General features: G+C 45.6%; 1 protein-coding gene across 3 annotated transcripts in view; it reads left to right on the top strand.

Annotated features, from left to right (window-relative positions):
• The first annotated feature begins 1993 nt into the window (after positions 1-1993).
• Positions 1994-23565, top strand: part of TMEM219 (transmembrane protein 219) — a 1079108-nt gene continuing 1057536 nt past the window's right edge. For all 3 annotated transcript variants that reach the window (XR_013598586.1, XM_078652410.1, XM_078652409.1), the window contains exon 1: positions 1994-2142. The gene's annotated coding sequence lies outside the window, so the exon portion shown is untranslated. The remainder of the gene's footprint in view (positions 2143-23565) is intronic.

Raw genomic sequence — 23565 nt, 5'->3', positions numbered from 1 at the left:
GTAGGAGAATTTGTTTTAGACATCAGAGGTTTACAGTGAAATATTGTTATTTTAATGTGTATCCTGTCACTGCCTGGTTTTCATTTTTATTTATCAAGACTAGGTAGCGGTTTTCTTCTCTTAAAACCATGCGTCATGCATTATCACAAGTAAAACACCAGCACCCCTCCCCCGCCAGCAACTGCCTGGCCTCAAGTTGAATGCTTTAACCTGTGGTGTTCACTGGATCAATTAATAAACATTAAGGAAGGTGTTCCAATAATAACGTTACAAAAATCTCAAGCATCATTCAATCAATCACAAGTTCAGACTACCAGTTTTACATAAATAACACTTTAAATAAATACTTCTCAATGCAGTGCTATGCGTCTAATAGTGTCAAACTTCAATGTTAACCGCATGCGCGCTAGCGGTTTTCCCGCTGTGCGCTGCGTTTAAAAAAAAACGCATTACATGACGAGCGTACGAGTGTCGTCACTCATGATGAGCTGAGCTCGTCATGAGCGCGGAAGGGGTTAAAGAGAAGATGTTGGAGCACCCAGGATAATGTGCTGCATGGCTAAATACTTAGAAGTCCCCTAAGGCGAGATTGGCTATGCCGATGCTTGTTGAGGGTAGGGAGGTGTACATCTGTCTTTCTAATAGGTATTTGATAATGGGCATTTGTAAGCCGGTTGACTGCATCAGTGCACTGATAGCTGTTTACAAACACGCCTCATGTTCACGTGGAGAAGTGTGGCTCAGGGGTTAGAGGCAGCAGACCCGGAAGCTGAGATCGGTCCTGGACCAGGGTTCAATTCCCCGCCTCGGCAGGTCTTGGGCTAAAAATTCCACAGACTCGATAATTCTCGCCCTGGTGCCTCCTCGACTCACGGGTTCACACTCTGCGACTCTGGGCAATAGCTTGCTTAATCTCCACAACGGCCCCTCGTGGCGGGATGCCTGACTTTCACCTTGTGGATACCCTGCTATCTCACAGGGGAATACCAGGAAGGGTTCCCTAAGCAAGCACCGGGAAACCCACTGCGGGTAGCTGTGCGCTATATAAGCTCAACTACATTTACATTTACATGTTTGGTGGACTTGAGGAAGCTAACTTTCCAGCTCCTCTAGGAAGGATCTCTGTGTCGAGTATGGAAGGGTTTATGGTCTCCTACACAGGACTGAGGCATGTTTTACAGAATGGGGGCCCAGTGGGAAAGTGGGTAAAGCCAATCATGCCTGGAGCATTTTCTGCCGGCCCTGGTTACACTCCGGGCTCCGATTGGAGGCTGGGCAAGAAGGGTTAGGTTCAGGTGGATTTTAACTGATCACAAGCCACCGTAATGAATCCCTCACAAGCCTGTGCGATTTGCATACAATAGTTACTTGCAATAAATTCATCCATCTGTGAGACCAGCAAGAAAGAAAAACAGATTCCGTCTGTTTCGTTACCGCTATACAATACCCAAATAGACTTCACGTCAGTCAGCGCGGCTCTTATTTACATAAGAACTTCTAGTCTAGGCTATCCCGACCCAAACAGGAATACTCATGCTCGCGTGCCTTAGATTCTGCCGGGAGACCGTTATTAAAACGTCACGACACAAAATTGCGCATGCGCACTCCGGAGCCACGACTATCGAAAGGATACGTGTTCACAAATGACTTCCCAATCATCAATTGACTCCGAGACAACCGAACTCTCAAAGTTACTCTCTTTTCAACACTACGTTGTCGTAGTTTTTTTGTAAACATCGCAGGGTTTCGAACGTTCATGCACTCAAAGTGCTGTTGGCTAAAACTATACTCAACCATCCGGCTTTGTCTCGCGTGTGCTTATAATTTTTGCCAGACAGCGCCAGCCAAAAGCACGGATTTGTTTTATCCGTCGGAATGAATCCGTGAAGCTATTATTTTCAATTCGCAAACAACACGAAAGTAAGCCCGAAACACAAACGTTGTCCGCATTAGTGCTCACGGTGCCATCTATTGGGCGCCATATTTACGTGTATCCGTATACGTGGTAAACTACGTTTTCTTGCGCCCGTTGATAGGCAAGCCAAGCTGTATGCCCAATCCAAGGTGTCTGACGTGTACGCTGAGCAGCGGGTATCGCACTGCTGGCTCCTTTAACTTCGAATGAGACAGCACAAGGATGCAGTAAGTGAATGGGGAATCAATTATAAGCCGCATCGAGCGACACGAGATGATCTCTTTTTATAATTTAACGAGTGGGCTGTAGCATTGATTGTGTTAAATCAGTGGCCATGTCTTGATCGTCCTCTTGGTGTACGATGTTGGGTGCACGAGAAGACGTGAGCGAGCCAACAAATTAACAAGGAGAACAAGGGTCTCGCTCGGAATTTAGCACCCGTGCACGAGCCGAGCTCTGAAAATATGTAAACAGTGCAACAAACCACAGAAACTATGATAAAGTGCTGTTGAAATGCTGTCACACGCAATATTAAAGAAAAAGGAGTTTTGGTAAATTACATTTTTTTTTTGCCTGGTATGACATCATTTAAACATGAAAGTTGCAGTTTAGCCAGGTTTCCTGGTGTCATTCTGTATCAATCGGCCGTTAAACGGGTATCTATTTGCTTTTCCTTATATTAAGGCTTTGTTTTTGACATCTTATGCATTCTAATGCAGTTTTCAAAACATAGTGCAAACTCGATATGACGGTGTTGGAGCGCTTTACTTGAGCACTAATTTCTTTACACATGCATTGCGTATAGGCATGTGGAGATATAGTGATTTTTTCCAAAGTCAAAAATGTTATACCATTTGTCAACAAGAATTTTTAATTCTATTAAGAGCATGGAGGCGAAGATTATGTAGTCTCTGCCTGCATTATTTGAAACAGCAGCCTGGTAAACAAACTAACTACGGAGATGTAAAAGGAAACTACAAATTTCATAAATTAAATAACAAATGTTACTTGGTAGTATGTCCAATAAGCAACAGTCATATCCTATCTTCCCTCTCTAAGGGGTCGATTACGATGCCGTTTGGAAGGACTCTGAATTGGATTCGGATTTGCCGAATCTGATACAGAACACTTGTTTCCAACCGAATCGCACACAGTTCCCATTGACCGCTTACGATGCCTGAAAACTGTTAGGGCTGTCCGAAACGGTTCTGAAAGGCATTCGGACAGGTCGAGTCTTTCTTGCCGAATCGTACAGCTATGGACTCGATTTTCGAGCAAGCGATCATGATGACCGATTCGGACAGCCGTTCCGATTCGGCCTGAACGAAACGGCTGTCGGAATCTGTTTTTGGGGGCCCGTAGTTGGCCCCCCCTTCACCCAGGGCCCCTTTCCAACCATGCACAGCGTGGCAGGCACCATGGGGTGCCTGCCACAGGGTGCACAATTTTCCCCAGTCACGCCTTTCTTCAATGGGAGCTTGTGTTCTCGTTCAGGACACAGTTCCCATTGAAGTCAATGAGAGTCCAACCGAATCGTATCCGGATGGATCAAAATTGCTTGGTCGGACTTCCCCGATCTGAGTCGATCGGAAAGCATTCCGGAACCAAATCGGTCGGAATGCTTTCTGGACGAGATCGTTGGCCCCATGTCCGCGCACGGTATACATTTTCACCGCGCAGGTGGCCTTAAGGAGTGCACGAAACAAAGGAATCTCTTGCTAACAGGAGAAGAACTCTCAGTCAGCTGTTAATCGAGGCATAGTGAAGCGTGGTATTTTTCCTCCTGACTCTGGATTGTCCAAGGTGTGACTCCTCCTTCCACCTCACCACCACCCTTCTTAGGGGAAAACCAAGTAACTCACTCTTTTGAAATTGCACAGCAGACTTACACACTTTGCAGTGTGGAAATAAGGAATATGTTTGCATTGGTATCACAATTTTATAATAAAACCATACCAACAAACAAGCTGTTTTATTTACATGCTTGTATTTTAAAAATGTTGCGACTGCAAAAACCCCGGATGTTCAAAACAAAAGTGTTTCGTTCAACCTGATTTAATTGGGGAAATAAAGAAATACCGAGCTGAAAAAGAAAAGTTAACCTGGCGGAAAATCTGCCATAAAATAATTTGCATCTCAGACATTCAAGTCTGGGAGGAACGTTCCCCTACTTACATTCTTATGGTTAATGAAAGGGATCAATTTTGTCAAAAACGTTAAGTTATTAAATTATTCTCTGAGCACACATTTAAAAGCAGCGCTCCTGTTCTTTTAAACATTTATGTGATTTCTCCACAACATCCTTATTTATTTATTTTACGTTTTATATAGCACTAGCTTAACCCGTAAGTATCAGAGCCCTTTACATACACACAGTAAACAGCAGAATTACATTACATTACATAGTAGGCCGGCAGTAAGGAAGCAAACCATAGAAACAAAAAAATACAGCATGGGCAAAAAATATGCAGTGCAGGGGAGGAGGAGAGAGCAATAAAAGAAAAGGCGAGAGTGACATAGTCCGGTCACCCACTATCCATGAATGTCCAGAGAGAGAGGAGACAACTCGGATAAAGAAGACTAGGTTAGTTGACGTTGGTCATGAAAGTATTTGTTTAGATGGAGTTTCAGGTCCCCTTTGAAACAGGAGAAGGAAGGGTTGCATCTGAGGACTCCAGGGAGAGCGTTCCATATCCTGGGAGCGTTGCCAGAGAACGATCGGTATTGGGTGGTTTTCTTTTTCAATTTCAGAGGAATAAGAAGGAGTGAGTTGGAGCTTCTTAGTGTTCTGGATTGACCTACTCTACTCAGTTTATTATTTAAGTAGTTGGGGTCAGGCGAGTGAAGGGTTTTGTGTGTGATGCAGGCCAATTTATAGATACATCTCCCTTCCATGGGAAGCCAATTGAGGCAGTTGAGAGCTGGAGTGTTGTGTTCAAATCTTTTAACTCCAGATACGAGTCGAGCGGATATGTGCAGTACTGCTCTTAGAGGGGCTAGGTGCGCTTTCGGAGTCCCTGTAAGGATGGCGTTCCCTTAGTCGATTTTAGAGAGAACTAGGGTTTGGACTACTGTCTTGAGGTCATCGTGGAGTAGAAAAGGTTTCAGTTTCTTGAGGTGTTTTAGAGAAAACAGAACACTTTTTGCAGAGTTTTTTTTTTAAATATATTTTTATTGATTATAACACAAGAGTAAAAATTTACATATCGGGTGTCATTTGGTGGTACATATTACAGCGGTGAGCGGGCGAATGAATTGAGGAAATACAGTACAATTATAGGCATCTGAGAAATATCAATACCCGCTTAGAGCTTAGGCAAAACAATACGATATAAGCAAACCTTATCAGAACCCGCCCACCAGGGATACAGGATATGCAGACTGGACATTCGACACCCGGATTGATATGAGAGACAAAAAGATCAGGAGAAGATGCCACATCTCTTGTGAAGAAGGGAAATAGAAAGGTCATAGAACAAAATAAAGGGAAAAAAAGAAAAAAAACCTCAACCCTGCACCCCTGCGGATGGCTATGACCTAACCCCACTAGCAGCGTGCCTGTCGCCCCCTAAACTACACCCCAGGGAAGGGAAAAGATGGAGGAGGAGATGTATTACAAGACGATACGGGCTCCCGGACTCCCCTCCCCCCGCCAAAAGCAGACATCCCCTACCGCGGTACTAAGCAAGTTACAACAGATTAATAAGTAAACCAATAGGGGAGCCACCGACAGAGAAAAGACCGTCCCGCCCAGCCCCCGGCACCACAGAGACAGCAAATCTCTTTTCGATCATAGCAGTCACACCAAAGCCAGACAATAAGAAGTCCATCTGGTCCTCACTCCCACAGATACAACCCAGCTGAGCCAAAAGAAAGTCATCGTACCGAATTCAAGTCAAATTCAGCCCTGACCCTTACGATCCATTGCACAAACCCATCCAGTATAACCAATATAGTAGCAAAAGAGGCAAAGTGTCGTTGAAAAAGGAGATCAATATAGCCAGAAAGAGTCAAAAAGGTTAAGTCTCGAAGTCTATCAGATACACGAAAGTCAATCCAAAAAATATTAGTGGAGGTCACCAGAAGAGAAGGAAGAAGTGAGTCCTGTGCGGGCGATGACTTTGCCGATCTTGCTAGGTGTTCAGGGGCTCCAGCAACGTACCGCTGTAATCGTGCGGGCACACTCGGCACCAGTTTCAGATCATATTCGGGGTTCTCCTCTCGAGGTAGATCAATCTTCGCGGGGGTAAGCGTATGTTGCAGGTCTAACACAAGGCTGGAGTCCGGTCTCAAACAAACAGTCTCGAGGCGTGCAGTCAAATTGTGGAGAGCAGCCTCCATTGGCAGGCGAAGAGCCCCGATGGCGGCCAGTACGGTCCCCAGGGTCGGTCCACACATCGGCCGATCCATCTCCGCGTGGGCGATAGCAAAGCAGATCTTCCGCCCCGGAGGCCGGCTACTCCGGGGAAACCAACAGGCGCGGAGTGGACGGAAGCGACTGGCGACTCACAGGCTTGGCAACCTTTACACCACTGCCGAGAGCGGGGGCCCCACCCGGGGACCCCGAGGGCCGCAGCAGGGTCCCGGGACCTGGCCCCCCACCCACCGCGGCAACCACGTCTCGTCGCTGTTCGTCCAGTATTCGCAGGGACCAAGGACCACCACCAGGATAGAGAATATGTTCCACTCCGATGAGACCGGACTCTGCCGGACACCCGCGGCCGATGTTGTTCAACTGAAACCCGGCTGGGTCAGTACTTGAGGCCCCGGCTTACACACTGGAGGAGGCCCAAAAATGAAAGACGGTGTAACTTCGTCAAGAAAGGCGATAAAAACTCCGGGATTGCCCCCCTGTGCTCAGCAACGATTCAGACACACGGGAGTCTGGCGGGAGGTCAGGATAAAGTTCAGGATAAGTCCGCCAGCGATGGAGGTCGACGGAGCCGGGAGCTTATGCGGCCATCTTGGTTGCTTGCGTAGCTCCTCCCCTTTTGCAGAGTTTTTGATGTGAGCCTCCATTGATAAGTTCTTGTCAAGGGTGATGCCTAGAGACTTAACTGAGTCGGATAGGGTAAGGGGGCAGTTTAGGGCTACCAACTTCTTGAGCCACTCTTGGAGTGGACGATGGTTACTTTTTGGAGAGAATAGGATTAGTTCCGTTTTGTCTGGGTTGAGCTTTAAGTGGTTAACGTAGAACCAAGTTTGGATCTCGGTTAGGGTGGTATTGAGGAGTTCGATGTCGCTGGGAGACTTGATCCTGAAATAGATTTGGGTGTCCTCGTAAAGGTGGTAGTTCACTCCGGCTTTTTTCAATATGATTGTGAGGGGCTCCATGAAGAGATTGAAGAGGGACGGGGAGAGGATCGAGCCTTGCGGGACCCCAAATGTGACTTTAGTTGGCTTTGAGAGACAGGAGTTCATTTTAATTTGTTGCAAGTGGTGTTGAAGGAAGGAGGTGAACCATTTTAGTACTGTGCCATTAAGTGCTTACCGTTTCGACAGGGTCTCCAAAAGGGCTGGTTTTACTGTGTTGAATGCCGAAGATAGGTCAATAAGGATGAGTAGGCAGGCATCACCTTCGTCTAGGGCCTTGTGAATGTTGTCGGCGACGTTCCTGTTTTGTACTAGCAGTAGCACTGCAGCGGTTACAACAAGCACTTTGTGAAAACATATCACATAAAACAAATACTGGAAAGACTTGCAGTTAAAAATAAGACCCCTAAGGAAAATAAATAAAGTGACCACAGTATGTGTATCGTTCGGATGGGAAACAAGCATCTGCAATATAGCACCAACAAAACACACAAGGTGATGGATGGAATGTTGCACTTTGGCAAAACATTCACCCCCAGTCACAGATCTGGGTTTAATCCATCGAGATTTTGCTCACCACGCCACCTCAGTTCAGACATGGCCATATGCAAATCATGCTTGACCCTGTGCCTCATGGGAACAGTGCAGCCCAAACTGCCAAGCCATGTCTTCCCTGGACCGGAATGAAGCATCCTAGGACCGGTTTCTCTCTATCAGCCGTCATCAGCCAGGACAGCTTGACTCCACTGGCGTAGTGAGCACGGGACCCACGTTTGGGCATACCCTTCCCACATAGGGCGAACAGCAAAACACACAAGGTGATTGACGGAATGTTGCACATTGGCAAAACATTCACCCCCGGTCATATAGCACCAACAAACCCATGGATGAGCATGTTTTTCACAAATACATTTATGATTCTCAATCTGGTACACATTTTCTCTTGTGAGCGGTCCCAAACATTGCCATACATGTCTGATGTGCTTTGAATCTGCATTCGGCCAATTCAATTTTCCTACTAGTCTCTGTTTTACCGTTTCATGGAGGATAAATTGGTAAAATTGATACTTGTATAGCTCACTACTCACCCGCAAGGGTCTCAAGGCGCTTGTACGGATACCGCTGTGGAACCCATCCTGGCTTTCCTTGTGAGGTGTCCACTCCTGGGCACCCCCAAGATGAAGGCCAGGCATCCTTAGCGTTGTGGGGGCCGTTGTATACCATGCGTAGGATACCATGCTTGCTGCAGAGAGTACAGCTTTATAGTTTCGGGCATCTGGGTTGCAGAGTGATGTTGATCTAGGAATGGGGTTCTGTACGAGTGTAGAGTGAAGAAATTGTTTAAGGAGTGAAGGGTCTGCACTGCACAAGTCATGATGCAAGCAGGGAGGGGGGAGGGTTAGGATTCCAAGTATATCAGAAGTCAAAAAAATGAGACGAGGGCGGGCTAGCTTCAGTTAGGCAAATTCAGAGCAATGGCAGAAATGAGGAAGGAGGTCCTATAAGAAGGAGCCTTAAATTGCTTTATACCAAAACCATTGATAGCCATGTATGCAGTACTTCTCTTGGAAGCCTCATTAGTAATTCATAGCACCATTATTTTTTTACAGTACAATGTATAAAAACACACCTTTTCAAAAGACGAGGAACACCAGTGTTGATGACATGGATGGGCAGTCCAGTTTGTTGACTTTTTACCTTCGTATATTTTTCAGTGTAAAGGATAGTAGGGTGCCAACACCACAAAGAGGATCTTAGGCTTACTGCCTTGGCCTGCTCTTTCCAACTTCATTCAAGCGGTCTTCCGAGTAGTCTTTGAATTGCAATCACATAGGCATTACATCTTCTTGCTATCTGTTTCTTTCTCTCATCAGTTTAGGCAGTTTTCAATCTGACGGGATCACATGTGTAACCCCCAAACAACCTTCAGCAATCAGTGCAGCCCTGGGTACAGTAGCCTGTCACTGTTGGGGCACAAGGCTAAGAAATGTGCTGAAGTAGCTACGAATGAAAAATGTCCTAGTAGACATGAAAGAAAGTTTAAATTCTATTAAGGATACCGAGGCGAGGATTATGCTCTACTTTCTTTATTTTCTTCTCAGCAGCATTCAACAAACTATCTTTCCCATAGTTCACTGGGAAAGGTCAAAGAAGAAGATGAGAAAACACAAGGAGATTATGGACGGATCGCTGAAACTTTTCAGACACTCACCCCCAGTCACAGTTATGGGTTGAATCCATCATTGTTCTTTAGCTCACTTTGACACCCCTGTTCAGACACAGCTATATGCAAATCAGTCTTGACCCTGTGCCTCATGGGAACATTCCAGCCCAAACGGCCAAGTCATGTCTTCCCTGGACTGGGAACAAGCATCCTGGGACCAGTTTCAGGCTAACAGCCCTCATCAGCCAGTCTAGCTTGAATCCAGTTGCAAAGTGAGCAAGGGACCCACGTCTAGGTATACCCTGCCAACTTAGGGCGAGCAAAGCAAACACAAGTAAATGATGGATGGAGCTCTGAAACTTTTCAGACAATCACCCACAGTCACAGATTTGGGTTGAATCCCTCATTGTTCTTTAGCTCACTTCGCCACCCCAGTTCAGGCACATCTATATGCGAATCAGTCTTGACGCTGTGTTCCCAGCAGTATTCAACAACAATAAATAAACTATCTTTCCCATAGTTCACTGGGAAAGGTCAAAGAAGAAGGTGAACCAATCCAACAGCACAGCAGGACCACAAAGGCAGGCGGCTTCTGGGTAGCTCCTCTTTCTTGACTGCAACCCTCCTCATGATGTCAGCCTCTGTTCGTCCGCTTTAGATGTTTCTGAACCTAGGCAAATTAGAAAGAAAAACCCCAAATGAACCATAACTCATGCAGAATAACACAGTGCCATCAAATAAAACATTGCTAACAAAGCCAAGCATCTGGAAAGAAAACACCAGCATACACCACCCTCCACTCACAACTCTGGGGCAAGGTGGCTAAAGCGTTCGGGTAAACATCCCACTAAAAAAGTAAAGGATATACTTATGCTGTATGAAGCACCAGAACAGTCACACCCTGGGCCCCCTTTGTTTGAGCCTGGGTTGGGAGAAAAAAAACAGTGACGGAGAGCCTCAGGAACACGAGCAGGAATAATCCTCGGCCGTGTCCTTAAAAGAATTGAAACTTTCCTTCATGTCTACTATGAAATTTTTCATTCTATGTCAGGACTGGAGGCAAGGATTATGCTCTTTCAAAGCTTGTCCCCCACTGAGGAAGCCATGTCCACTACTGGCTTAAAGTATAATCTCTTAGACATGGTGTCAGAGGACCAGTCAGCAGCATGAATAAGGTCTTCCAGATGAGCCCCCAAGGAGAACGCCTTAGAGGGTATTGCGCCTCTGACAGAGTGTGCCCCAAAGTGAGAGACGTCAATCCCCGCCTCCTGCATGACCCATCTGATCCAGCGGGCTTTAGTGAGAGGAGAGACCGCTTTGAAAGACTTTCTGAGTGAGATCAGTAGTTGCCACTCCCCCGGGGGGACGGAGCTCCTCCATCATGCTCTCATACGCCTTGAGACTACGAACCACAGACACAGCTTGAGGTGCCTATCGAAGGCGGGATAAGACACCACTCTGGAATCAGTCTTCGTACTTCTAGAGATATGAAAGCTGACCCCTTGCAGAGTAAAGATCAGTCCAAAATGTCCAGCGCACGTACATTTGATACTCTCCTGCACAATACTAGGCATAGAAGTTTGGCTAGCTTTGCCGACAGTGCCTTCTGAGACAGATACTTGTTTGATGGCCACAACTTAAAAAGGGAGAGGACCTTGTTACCTTCCCACAGCTTGGAGTATTTAGGTTGAGGGGGAAGAGAGAGGTGGATCCCTCTCATCAGTTTACATAAGAAATGATGCTCCCCCCACCACTGCTGCTTGAACAGGGACATGGCCTGCAGAAATTGCCGAGCTATAAGAGTTTATCATACGATAGGCCAATCCTTTAGATGCCAAGGACGCTAGAACGTTCATGATGTCGACCACTTCGCACCCCATGGGATCCTGATCGTTCCGAAGACACTGACCAACCCATCGGGTCCAGGCTGATCTGTAGCGTTTATTAGTGCAGTCCGCCCAGGCTGACACTAGGATTATCTCAGCCTCCAGTGAAAGGCCTCGAAGTTGACAACAACACCACGATGCCATGAGGGGCAACCGACCTGCAGCACCAGGGGATGCGGATCGCCCTGGGGATTCTGGAGGAGAAACTGATCCCGGGGTAGAAGGATTAGAGAATCCCAGGAAAGTTCCAGAAGAACTGGAAACCGCACTTGAGATCTCCAATAAGGGTGATCAAAACCACCTGTGCCTGCTGTCTGCGGATCTGGGCAGAGAGGCACTTAATCATTGCAAATGGCGGAAAGGCGTAACCCGTCTCCTGAGGCTAGTCTTGGAGGAAAGCATCAGTTGCTGCTGCCAGCGAGACTGGCTTCCAGCTGAAGAACCTGGGAAGCTGGGTGTCAAGGCAGGAAGCGAAAAGATCCACCGAGAACAGGCCCCAAAGGGACTGTATTCTCTGAAAGACTCGGGGTCCAACTGTCAAAGGCTCATGTTCGACCATGCCCTGGAGCACCAGTCTGCAATGATGTTGGACGCTCCGGGACGGTATTCCGCCGTTACCGAGACACTGCGGTCGAGACAGAACATGTAGAACTCCCTGGCCAGGTCCGCAAGCACTTTGGACTTCGTACTGCCTAGGTGGTTTATGTAGTGCACCGCCAACACGTCCATCTTGAGGAGGACACTGCAGCTGATCCTGTCCTTCGTCCAACACCTGATGGCGAAAGACACACCAGCAGCTCCAGACAGTTGATATGAAGCTGCTGCTCGTCTGCGGACCACTTTCCTCCTGTAAAGGAGTCTCCGCAGCGCGCTCCCTATCCAGACTTGCTGGCGCCTGACTCTATAACTATCTCTGGAGTTGACCCTAAATGGCCCGCCCATTCCAGGCCTCCATATGGTCCAAACACCATCTTATCTCTATCCTCACTTCCTCCGTGAGTGGAACCTGTTCGGAGTACTGCAGGCCCCTTCGCAGGTGAGAGGCCTTAAGGCGCTGGAGGGCCCTGTAGTGAAGCGGACCTGGGAAGACTGCCTGTATGGAGGAAGAAAGGAGACCCACCACTCTGGCTACCTGCCGAAGAGATGTCTTGGTTCGGGCCAGAGTAATCTGCAACTCCCTCTGGATTTTGGATACCTTTCGGTCCGGCAGACTTAAAGTTTTCTGCACTGAGTCTATAATAAACCTGAGGAAGGTGGTCCTCTATGTCGGGTCAGCAGAGACTTCTTCTCATTTACTACAAACCCCAAATCCTGCACTAGATCCACTGCTAGCTGGAGGTGCTCCGCCAGCCGAGTCGGGGATTAATCCAACAAGAGGAGATCGTCGAGGTATATGATAAGGCGGAAGCCTCGGGACCCGAGGTACTCCAACACCAGTTTGAGTACCTTGGTGAAGCACCAAGGTACCGACCAGAGACTGAAAGGAAGGGTTGTAACCTCGTAAACCTGCCCTCTCCGCTGGAACTGGAGAAATATGTGATGAGGGGGAAAAATAGTGACTGCTAGATAGGCTTCCTTTAAGTTGAGGCGCACCATCCAGTCATCTGGGCGCAGGAGATCGTGCAGCAGGTGGATACCCTCCATTTTGAAGTGGCGGTAGACCAACTAGCTGTTGAACTCCTTCAAATTAATGATCTTGCGCTGCCCCTGTCTGACTTGTCCACCAAAAACACATTGCATAGAAAACCACGCGAGTGGAGGGAGGAGCAGGATATTGCCCCTTTGTGTCACGTGTGACTGTCCTCAGGATCGGTTTGATGCTTAGTATGGTCCTCCTCTAGATCTAACCACTGCCTGGATAGCTGAGATGGCACAGGACATTGGAAGGATCAAGCGGGGGCAAGAAAGGAAGTTGGGAAGGAAAGGAAGGGGACAGCAGGGAGGGAGATCTGTAAGACACAAACAAAGGCACAAAGATGAATACACTAACATTCTTTCTCTACAGTTAACAAATCCCTTACACATTTGATATGAACCCTCCTGCTCTGAATACCTGTAAAGTAAAATACGAATTCTGAGTAGAGGCAGTAGTGCTTGTCAGTGTAGAGGATCGTATTGGATTATCACTGCATGAAATATAAAATAAACACGAACATATATGTAAATATAATACTTGAGGTACACATGTGATCACTGAAGTATGCTCTGGTGAATAATAGAACATACCCTTGTCTAGACTCCTTATAGTATCACAGGGGTAGAGCGTAGCCCTCTACCACTCATGGGGGAACCCCTGTTAATAAAGTGAGCCAGAGACATAACAGTTAATACACCTTCAATCATACACACACTTCACTGGCCTTTCTTTCACTTCCAAAGATGATAAACATGAGTTTAGGCTAATGCTTTGCCCGGTAGTATAAAAATACATATGGTACTTTGTTGATCCTGATCCTTTGTATAATGCTTCTTATACTGGATGTATCAGTTACTAGTCGTTTAGAACCCAAGACTGTGGGCAATGTAGAACTCATGAAAAACTCTGCTTCAAATAGCCCTTTCCGTTAGAGGAGGCAGGAATGTGCATAAACCAAAAGTCACAATGTAACTGGGGATCGTGGATCTCAAAACATCCACTCCCCTGTCGGTCGACAATACCGACCGAAACCAAGCTCCTCACCTTGACCCAAAACAAGGAAACGAAGGAATCATGCACGCTCGACAGACAGGCCTGCGTGCATGTGAAACGAAAATCAGCAACCACGCTGAATATCCAAGACTGGTGCAGAGCACCCTACCGCCGCCACAGTGAGACCGGAGTCACTTTGCAGACCTCACCGGACCGAAGAAGGAATCCCTGACGCCGAGCCCGAACATTGCTTCCTTTTTAAATGTCCTCTCGGATGTCTAGCGTGACTAGCGGAGGCTCATGGGAGTAGTAGTTCTGGCTTGTGCGTGATCGGTAATCGTAGTCCTGGCAAGAGCGCGATCGTGACACTTTGAGGAGAAGTTCTGCCACCTCCTTGTCGACCAGAGCGGCCTTGGAGTCCGTGAAAGTCAACGGCCCAGGCCAAGCCAACTGATGTGGGGACCCATAAAACTCGATGCAAAAACCTCTGATGGTCTGGAGTACCCACGGATCCCACTTGTGCATGAAAAGAACCAACCTGCCCCCCACTTGTAAATGGGGGACTGGAAGGTTCCTCAGGAGGCGCCCCTGGAGCCATGACCGCAGTTGCCTTTGCGGGACTGTAAGAACTCCTGTCTGGGCTGCTCCTGTGGCTTCTTGGAACCTCTGGCAAGGCCTTGGTTGTAGAAACAGCCGGCCGAGCGCCCCCTGCCACAACCAGCCACATAACATTTTTTCGGTTGGAAGACCTTTTTAATTGATGCTTGCGCCTTGTCCAGGGTGGTGAACGTGGCGACAAACTTGGTCATCTCCTAGATAAAGAGCCGAATTGTGCCTCAGCGCCTGCCTCGAGAAAGTGAGGCCCCCAAGTTTGGGGTCAACTTTTCAGAGGAGAGAATGGCGCCTCTCGGTTGCGAGGGCGCAATTTGCGTTGCCAAGAAAGACTATGGTGTGCTGCACCCATCCCGAGACCGATTCGGGGGAGATTATTTTAGGTTTTAGCATCCTCTTCCAGATCAAGGATTTTGGTGATGGGGCCACAGACATCCAGGAGTTTGTCCTGGCAGGCTTTCTAGGACTTGTCTATCCCTTTTTTTGCGGTCCCAGATATGTTTCTTCAGGGACATGGCTAATCTACCATTAATCTTCCGATTGACCACCACCTTACCCGAGAGGGCAGGACGGGGGCACTCTGCCCTGAGGTTTGCCCTAACTTCCTTTTCTAAGGGCTTCCTGAGGCGTCTTGCCGCAAATTGCACCACTTAACTTGACGGGCCCATTCCACAGAGCATGGGTGGACAAGGTTTTCGGGAACTGACATATCAGAGGAAGGTTCTGTCCCACTGGAGGGGGGTGCCAAGACCTTGAAGGTCCGGCTGATGGTTAAACTCGTTAGGAGAGTCCCCATCACCCCTTCCAGACCACCTTGGAGAATCAGTGTCCACGTCCCCTGGCGCGACCGTCTCGGGGGAAGGATGGGCCAAAAGGCTTTAGGTGCTCAAATGCGCCAAGATCCATGGGCGAGTAATGCTTGCGCTTAGGCGCACGATTAGGAACGGGGTGGGGGTCCCGCGATTAGGGGGGCTCTGCATAGGCTTTGACAGGATGCCTAATGTGCTGCCTTCCCCTGTCCGAACTTGGCTCAGCAGCAGGAGGGCAGAAATGTGTCTCTGGTCGGCAGCATCAATTTTGTGCTGTCCGGGTCAAGAAGGCTGGCACCGGATAGACCGGTGACCCCACGAAGCTCGCTTCTGAAAGGTGGAATCATGCCTCCTACACCGGTTACCAGTGTGCAGGTATGATTCCAAGGTGTTTAATACCAACCACATTATGTTTCTATGCAGCTGTTTTCGAGATAGCATGTACCTCGAGGTTATAATGCACCTCTACCTATATGTCTGGCTGAGTCACAGAAAACCCGAGAGCATGGTCTTCGAATGCACTGGAGAGCGGCTCTGCTCATGCAGGGGCACCCTCTCTCACAAAACTCTGCACCCTGCCTTCAGGAGTGCCCAGGCCTACTATTGGGATGACTTATAAGTTTTGAGTGTATGGACCAATAGATATAGTGAACCTATATCTAAGTAAGTGGTGCAAGCTTGCACAGGTTGCAGTTGCAGACCTGTAGTTCCATTTTGCACGGCCTCTCATGGGTGGCATAATACATGCTTCATCCCATGGGAGGCCTCTGGGGTACCTATGCCCTGGGTACATGTGTACCTATATACTAGGGACTGATAAGGGTACCCCAGTATCCAATCTGGAGTGTACCAAAGTACATGTATGTCAATTCAAAGGAGAAATCAGATAGACAGAGGTCCTGATTAGCAGGATCCCAGCCAGACTAGTCAAAAACAGTGCAACATCAAGCAAAAAGTGGGCGTAACCAAAAGAATCAGATCCTACTTTCCTACACAACACCCCACCAAACGAAAGGACATGAGACTAACCATGACCAGTTGAGTCTTCATTTTTTAAGTGGAAATATCTGAAGAGTCCACCTGCATTGGCATGGTTACTCCCAGGTCCATTGTATAGTCCATCCCCTGTAGGGAAATGGACCACTTCAAAAGTTTGGGGGTTTCACCCTTCATCTGTTTTAGCCATAAGAGGGGCTTATGGTCTGTCTGCACAATGGAGTGCCAAACAAATATGGCCTCAGCTTCTTCAGAACCCAAACCACAGCAAAGGCTTCTCTCTCAATAGCTGACCAACGTTTCTCTCTGGGGTCAGCCTTCTGCTTATAAAAGCTACAGGCTGATCCTGACCCTCTTCATTCAGTTGTGATAACACATCCCTACCCCCAACTCAGATGTATCAGTTTGAACAATGAATTGTTTGGAATAGTCAGGAGTTTGCAGAATGGGAGCAGTACACATGCCCTGCTTCAGGTCATCAAATGCCTTTTGACAGCTAACTGTCCACTGAACTTTCTTGGGAAATCTCTTAGAGGTCAGATCATTCAAGGGGGTCACTATAGATCCATATCCCTTGTCAAACCTCCTGTAATACCCAGTCAGACCCAATAAAGCTCTGACCTGAGTCTGGGTAGTTGGAGCAACCCAGTCAATGTGGGTCTGGATTTTGCTCTGCAATGGTTGAACCTGGCCTCCACCCACAAGGTGGCCCAGGTACACAACGAGTACTCTGCCCTATCTGGCACTTGGTGACCTTTATAGTGAGGCCTGCCTTTTGCAGGGCATCCAGAACATTTCTTAGGTGGACCAGGTGATCCTCCCAGCTGGAACTAAAGACAGCAGTATCATCAAGATAAGCTGCACTATAGTCTTCCAGGCCTGTGAGAACTGTATTCATCAACCTTTGAAATGTGGCAGGTGCATTCTTCAATCCAAAGGGCATCACAATAAATTGATAATGCCCACTAGGGGTTGAAAATGCTGTTTTTGGTTTGGCATCCTCAGCTAGTCTGATTTGCCCATGACCAGTAGTGAGGCCAAATGTACTCAAGAACTTGGCTGAGGCCAACGTATCAATAAGTTCATCTGCCCTAGGAATAGGGTAAGCATCCGTCATAGTGACTGCATTGAGTCCCCTGTAGTCTACACAAAACTTCATTTCTCTTTTACCACCCTGGGTATGAGGCGTGTGTACCAGGACTACTGGACTAGCCCAAGGGCTATCCGAGGGTTCAATGACTCCGAATTCCAGCATCTTTTGGACCTTCGTCCATATGCAGTCCCTTTCATGGTCAGGTTGCCTGTTAATCTTATTTTTAACAGGCAGACTTTCACTTGGGTACACTACATGGGTACACCAAGTGGTCTGACTAGGAGTCAGGGAAAACATATGTCTGTACTGATTGAGGACCTTCCTGCAATCAGTCTGTTGCTGCTCAGTGAGGTGGCCTGCCAAGGTTCCAACATCAACTGAGCCATCAGGGTTCTGTGGGAGGAGGTCAGCGAGTGGGTCACTCTCTTCCTCCTTTCCCTCATTGGTAGCCATAAGCAAGCCCATGTCTGCCCTGTCGACAAATGGCTTGAACCTGTTCACATGGAACACCCTGTGGGGGCTCCTGGGAGTACCAAGGTAGGTGACCTCTCCCTTTTGCTCAAGAATGGTATGGAGTACACTCCATTTGTCCTGGAGGGCTGCTGGACCCACAGGCTCCAACACCCATACCTTCTGTCCTGGCTGGTAGACAGCCAGCACATCCTTTTGGTCATGCACAGCTTTCTGTAATTCTTGGCTAGCCTCAAGGTTTTTACTTGCCTTCTTCATATTCTCAGCCACCCCGGAGCAGACACCAAGTACATAGTCTACGAAGTCTTGTTTAGGTGGTTTGTGAGGTAACTCCCATCCCTCCTTCACTAAACAAAAGGGACCCCAAACTGGATGTCCAAACATAAGTTCAAAAGGGCTGTAGCCAACCCTTCTTTGAGGAACCTCTTTGTAGGACAAATAGAAGGCAGGGCAACAGAACATCCCATTTTCGTCTAAGCTTTTCTGGGAGGCCCATGATCATGCCCTTCAGGGTTTTGTTGAACCTTTCAACTAACCCGTTGCATTGTGGGTAATAGGGTATGGTACATTTGTAGTTTACTCCACACTCCTTCCTCATAGCAGTGATAGAACTAGACATGAAGTTTGCACCTCTATCAGTTAAGACCTCCTTGTGGAAACCCACTCTGAAAAAAATTCCCACGTGGGCCCTTGCCACCACAGGAGCTGTGGTGGTTCTAAGGGGTATTGCTTCTGGGTACAAAGTGGCATGATCCACCACCACTAGAATATATCTGTGCCAAGATGTAGTTGGAGGATCCATAGGACCAATTATGTCAATCCCAACCCTCTCAAAGGGAACCCCACAGGTAGTGGTATCAGGGGGCCTTTGTGGCACCACCTGCCATACCACTGTCTTGACAGGTGGTACAGAAGCGACAAAACTCCATTGTGTCCTCTGACATGTGAGGCCTGTGAAAGTGAGGGACAAGCCTGTCCCAAGTATTACTTTGGCCTAGGTGTCCTGCTAAAGGGATATCATGTGTCAGTAGGAAGCTCCTAAACTTCAGAGGTATGACCAATCTCCTGGTAGCACCAGGCTTGGGGTCCCTACCCTCCGAGTAAAGGAGTCCTTCATCCCAGTAGATCCCGTGGGACCCACTGGCCCTCCCAGCAGCCTCCACAGCAGCTTGCTGTCTGAGGAGTTCAAGAGAGGGGCAGTTGTGCTGCTCCTGACTCAGATCTGTCCTGGAAGGGTTCCCTATCTCCAAAAATTCAACCTGGTCATGTTCAAGTATCTCTGAGACAGTTCCTTTACAGGGACACAGGGACTGGGATCATCTTCCTCAGGAGACTGATCCTCACTCTGAGTCTGGGGGGAAGACACTGCTTTAACCCTACTGCTCCTTCTCATGGAAGGCACCTAGTCTATTTTTCCAGGATCCAGGGCCTGCTCAGTGGCAGACAGTTTGGCCTGTGACCTAGTTACGTCAAACACATCTGCAGAGATGCCCAACATTGCTGCATGTGTCCTGAGTTCCACTTCAGCCCAGACTGTAGTTTCCAAATCATTGCCCAACAAGGATTCCACATGGAGGTCTGAGCTAACCACAACCTTCTTATGGCCCGTTACCCCTCCCCAGCTGAAATTAGCAACTGCCAAGGAATGATCTGTCCTGACATTGTTAGCATTGGTCACTTGGTACATTTCACCAAATATGATCTGGTTAAGGTCCACAAGATCTTCTGTCACCATTGTGACACTTGCTCCGGTGTCCCCTATATGCCATGGACTCCTTACCATTGATCAAAGGCTTTTCACACAAATGGGTAGTGAGGTATACCCAGCGCAAAGTCCTAGCAGAAATTATTTTTACATCAATTGTATCAGTAGCATCATAAGGGAACCAAAGACAACGACCACCCAATGTTGTCAAAAAATAACAATACCCAAAAGCAATCGTTATTATATCATGAAACAAAAGTAGGAACCCTGATCTAGATTAAAGTATTAGAGATATAACATCAGATTTCCATATGCAGATTTTGTGATCATCAGTCTTTTTTCTTTATTTTCATGTCAAAGTTGTTTCTTGAAGACTTGTTGATACACAGATAATTTCTTTGATAATGCAAACAACAGCCAACAGCCAACACGTGTTTCGTCTGAAGGGTATAACCCAAAGACTTGACTTCCTCAGGGCTGTAATCAAACAGACATTGAACCTAGTTATAATTTCCAAACAATTATACCAAGCCTTAAAACCTAACCACCATCATGAACAAAATAAGAAGGAAAAAGCAAAAGAAACACCTAAAATGTGCATAGGAAAAAGCCACTCCATAGATGACGCCATCCCAAAATATCACTATCCTTATAAACCATATGTGCCACTTAGACATGTGCTGAAACATGTCACATAGGTCCCTCATACCGATCAATCATTAAAATTCATGCACGTATGCACCAACCAACCGTGTTCCTAGACAACATTATCATATTAGAACTCACCCTAGACTGTACTTCTTGTTATTTAAATATCGCTCATACTTCATCCCAAATTGAGGGATTTTCCACACTGCGTTTCAAATTAAACGTAATAAGTGCTATTATTTATAATACTAGTCACAATCTTTTAGAAAATTAATTCATCTTGCTATTTATAAATTACTTACCGAATATATTTTCTTTGGTAAGCATCAGTATTTATAAACCTCCATTGTCGCAAATTCCATCAAACAACTACAATCCACAAATGATATTTCCTTGAGGCTTATAACCACAACCAAACGAAGTACACTTGATCAGAGTGAAAGCTCCAAATTTTAAAGCATATCTAAAAAGGGAAAAAATACATACACTATCAATAGGTTCCTATCTTATGTTTGCATAATAGTTAGTCTTCCTAAACCAGAAACTCATAACTGGAAACTCCTTTATATCAACTATCACAACAATTTTTGTATATATATTTACTCCACCCTATATCGCGTTCAATTTTGTAGTCCCAAATAAAGGAGCAGTGACAATTCCGCTCATAAGAACAAACAATCATATGGAAACAATATATATAAAACCTCTTCTTAGCCCCTTAGCACATTCAAACTATCGTTCCCAACAGAAATATTTACATTAAAAGTTGGGTACATAGTATCACGACCATAGACCTCCGTAATTTTATCCCACAAGATAACTATCTGTATTAAGCCACAATATTTATTATAAATTGTAGTTCATCACTCACCCAAGGACTATTAGAAGGATCCCGCATAACGTGGTAGTCGCGGTACGGCGTATTGCATCAGCGCCATTTTTCACGAGTTATTTATTACCAAATATCCACAACACTAAAGACGGTCTGCGTACAACTAGATCAGACCGCAATTGGCGCCTTCTTTGAATAGAAAAGATATGTCGCCTACAACAATTTTCAGTTCAGTTCAAAAACTTTATTGTGATTAGTTTTAACCATAAAAGCACATACAAATACAATATACAGTTTTCAAACATACCATAGGTTTTTAAGATCAATTCATATGTATGAAATACATCATCTTGAATTCATCGGAGTGGGAAGAGGCAAAATTTAAAAGTAGTAAAAATATAAGTTATAGATACAAATACATAAAAGTTATATAAAATCCCATAACGTAGTCCGTCACTCCCTGCGTCTCTCCAATAAAACTGAGTGCAATTAAATACCAGTTTGACTGATTAAATTCCTGCGAGTTAACGACATTGAAAACAGGAACTTTGCTACGACAGCCACTATCACAGCATTAGTGTCGGATTTCAAAATCCTGAAGAAGGCGAGATAGTTCTTAATACCCAAGTTGATACACAACTGGATTATCCACTTTCTCCGGATAATGTCGTAGGCCGGGCAAAAGAGGGTAACATGTATGTTAGAGCAATTAAAATCTTAGACCCGAGATATCCTTTAGCAAACCATGTACGGGAATGCCCGAGTCAAGGTAAGAGCTTATCGTTTACTTTCCATGGTATAGAATGTGTACCTAGTAGTACCAGGGGAGGTAAAAGAGATCTCCGGTTACGTCAATGTGAGGCACGATAGATACTGAAATTACATGCTGTGGAGCAGTAGATTAACATCGATTCAGAACTAGAGTATTTCTTAGTATGCTGAACATATGACGAACTGCTCTTTATTAATGTTTAGAATGGACGCTTCAAAATGTAATGTGTGTAAGTACTTAAAATGAAGGGTTTGTATAGAGTATGCATTAAACATGGAATAATTGTATGGATATCCAATCCGGATGAACAGCATTGGTATATGAAAAGAACATTATGGATCATGGTTGCCTAGCTATTGTCCCTGATAATTTACCTTATGATTGACATGATTTGATGTGTAAAGATTGTGAATTGGCTTTTTTTTTGTCAAATAAGAGGAAAAGATTGTACAATGAGTCCAAAATAAGCTGTTTACATTATGTATGTAGAAACATTAAGAACTTTTGGTTAAGAGAATAATAATAAGTAATGTGATGTATATTGCTAATATGCTTTAGGTGTGTTAGTGACATTATTCCTTCTTTTGAAGCACCGAAGTATTCATCCTTTCTTTTGGATATCAGTCTTTTCTTCGCTCCATCTCTCTCTTACTTTTCTTTCCCTCCCAGCTCTTCTTTACTTATTTGGCTTTAACTTTTAACCGTTTTCGTTTTCTGTTCAATTTATGTAATAATTGCGGAGATACAGTATAATTTTTAAATAGGATGTTTTTTATCTGATGTATATATTCATTTGGATAACGCGGTTTATATCGTATGTAAATGATTGGAATATTGATGAGGTAGAGTAAGTGTGGATATTACGGGAATTCTGGATTGCGGTTTTTAGCTCCCCGTTTGTTAATGTTGTTAACACGTAGTTTCATATATGCAGAAGTAGTAAAATTGTTATTGGCAACATATCTTTTCTATTCAAAGATGGCGCCCATTGCGGTCTGATCTAGTTGTACGCAGTCCGTCTTTAATGTTGTGGATATTTGGTAATAAATAACTCATGAATAATGGCGCGATGCAATACGCCGTACCACGACTACCATGTTATGCGGGGATCCTTCTAATAATCCTTGGGTGAGTGATGAACTAGAATTTATAATAAATATTGTGACTTAATACAGATAGTTATCTTGTGGGATAAAATTATGGAGTTCTACGGTTGTGATACTATGTACCCAACTTTTAATGTAAATATTTCTGTTGGGAACGATAGTTTGAATGTGCTAACGGGCTAAGAAGAGGTTTTATACATATTGTTTCCGTATGAGTGTTTGTTCTTATGAGCGGAATTGTCACTGCTCCTTTATTTGGGACTACTAAATTGAATGCGTTATAGGTCGGAGTAAATATATATATATATATATATATATATATATATATATACAAAAAATGTTGTGATAGTTAATATACAGGAGTTTCCAGTTATGAGTTTCTGGTTTAGGAAGACTAACATTTATGCAAACATAAGATAGGAACCTATTGAGAGTGTATGTATTTTTTCCCTTTTTAGATATGCTTTAAAATTTGGAGCTTTCACTCTGATCAAGTGTACTTCGTTTGGTTGCTGTTATAAGCCTCAAGGAAATATCATTTGTGGATTGTAGTTGTTTGATGGAATTTGCGACAATGGAGGTTTATAAATACTGATGCTTACCAAAGAAACTAT

The sequence above is a fragment of the Lissotriton helveticus genome, chromosome 7, assembly GCF_964261635.1.
Source record: "Lissotriton helveticus chromosome 7, aLisHel1.1, whole genome shotgun sequence".
Taxonomy (NCBI): Eukaryota; Metazoa; Chordata; class Amphibia; order Caudata; family Salamandridae; genus Lissotriton; species Lissotriton helveticus.
Note: the sequence above shows the minus strand (reverse complement) of the source record. Positions and strands in the feature narration are given on the sequence as shown.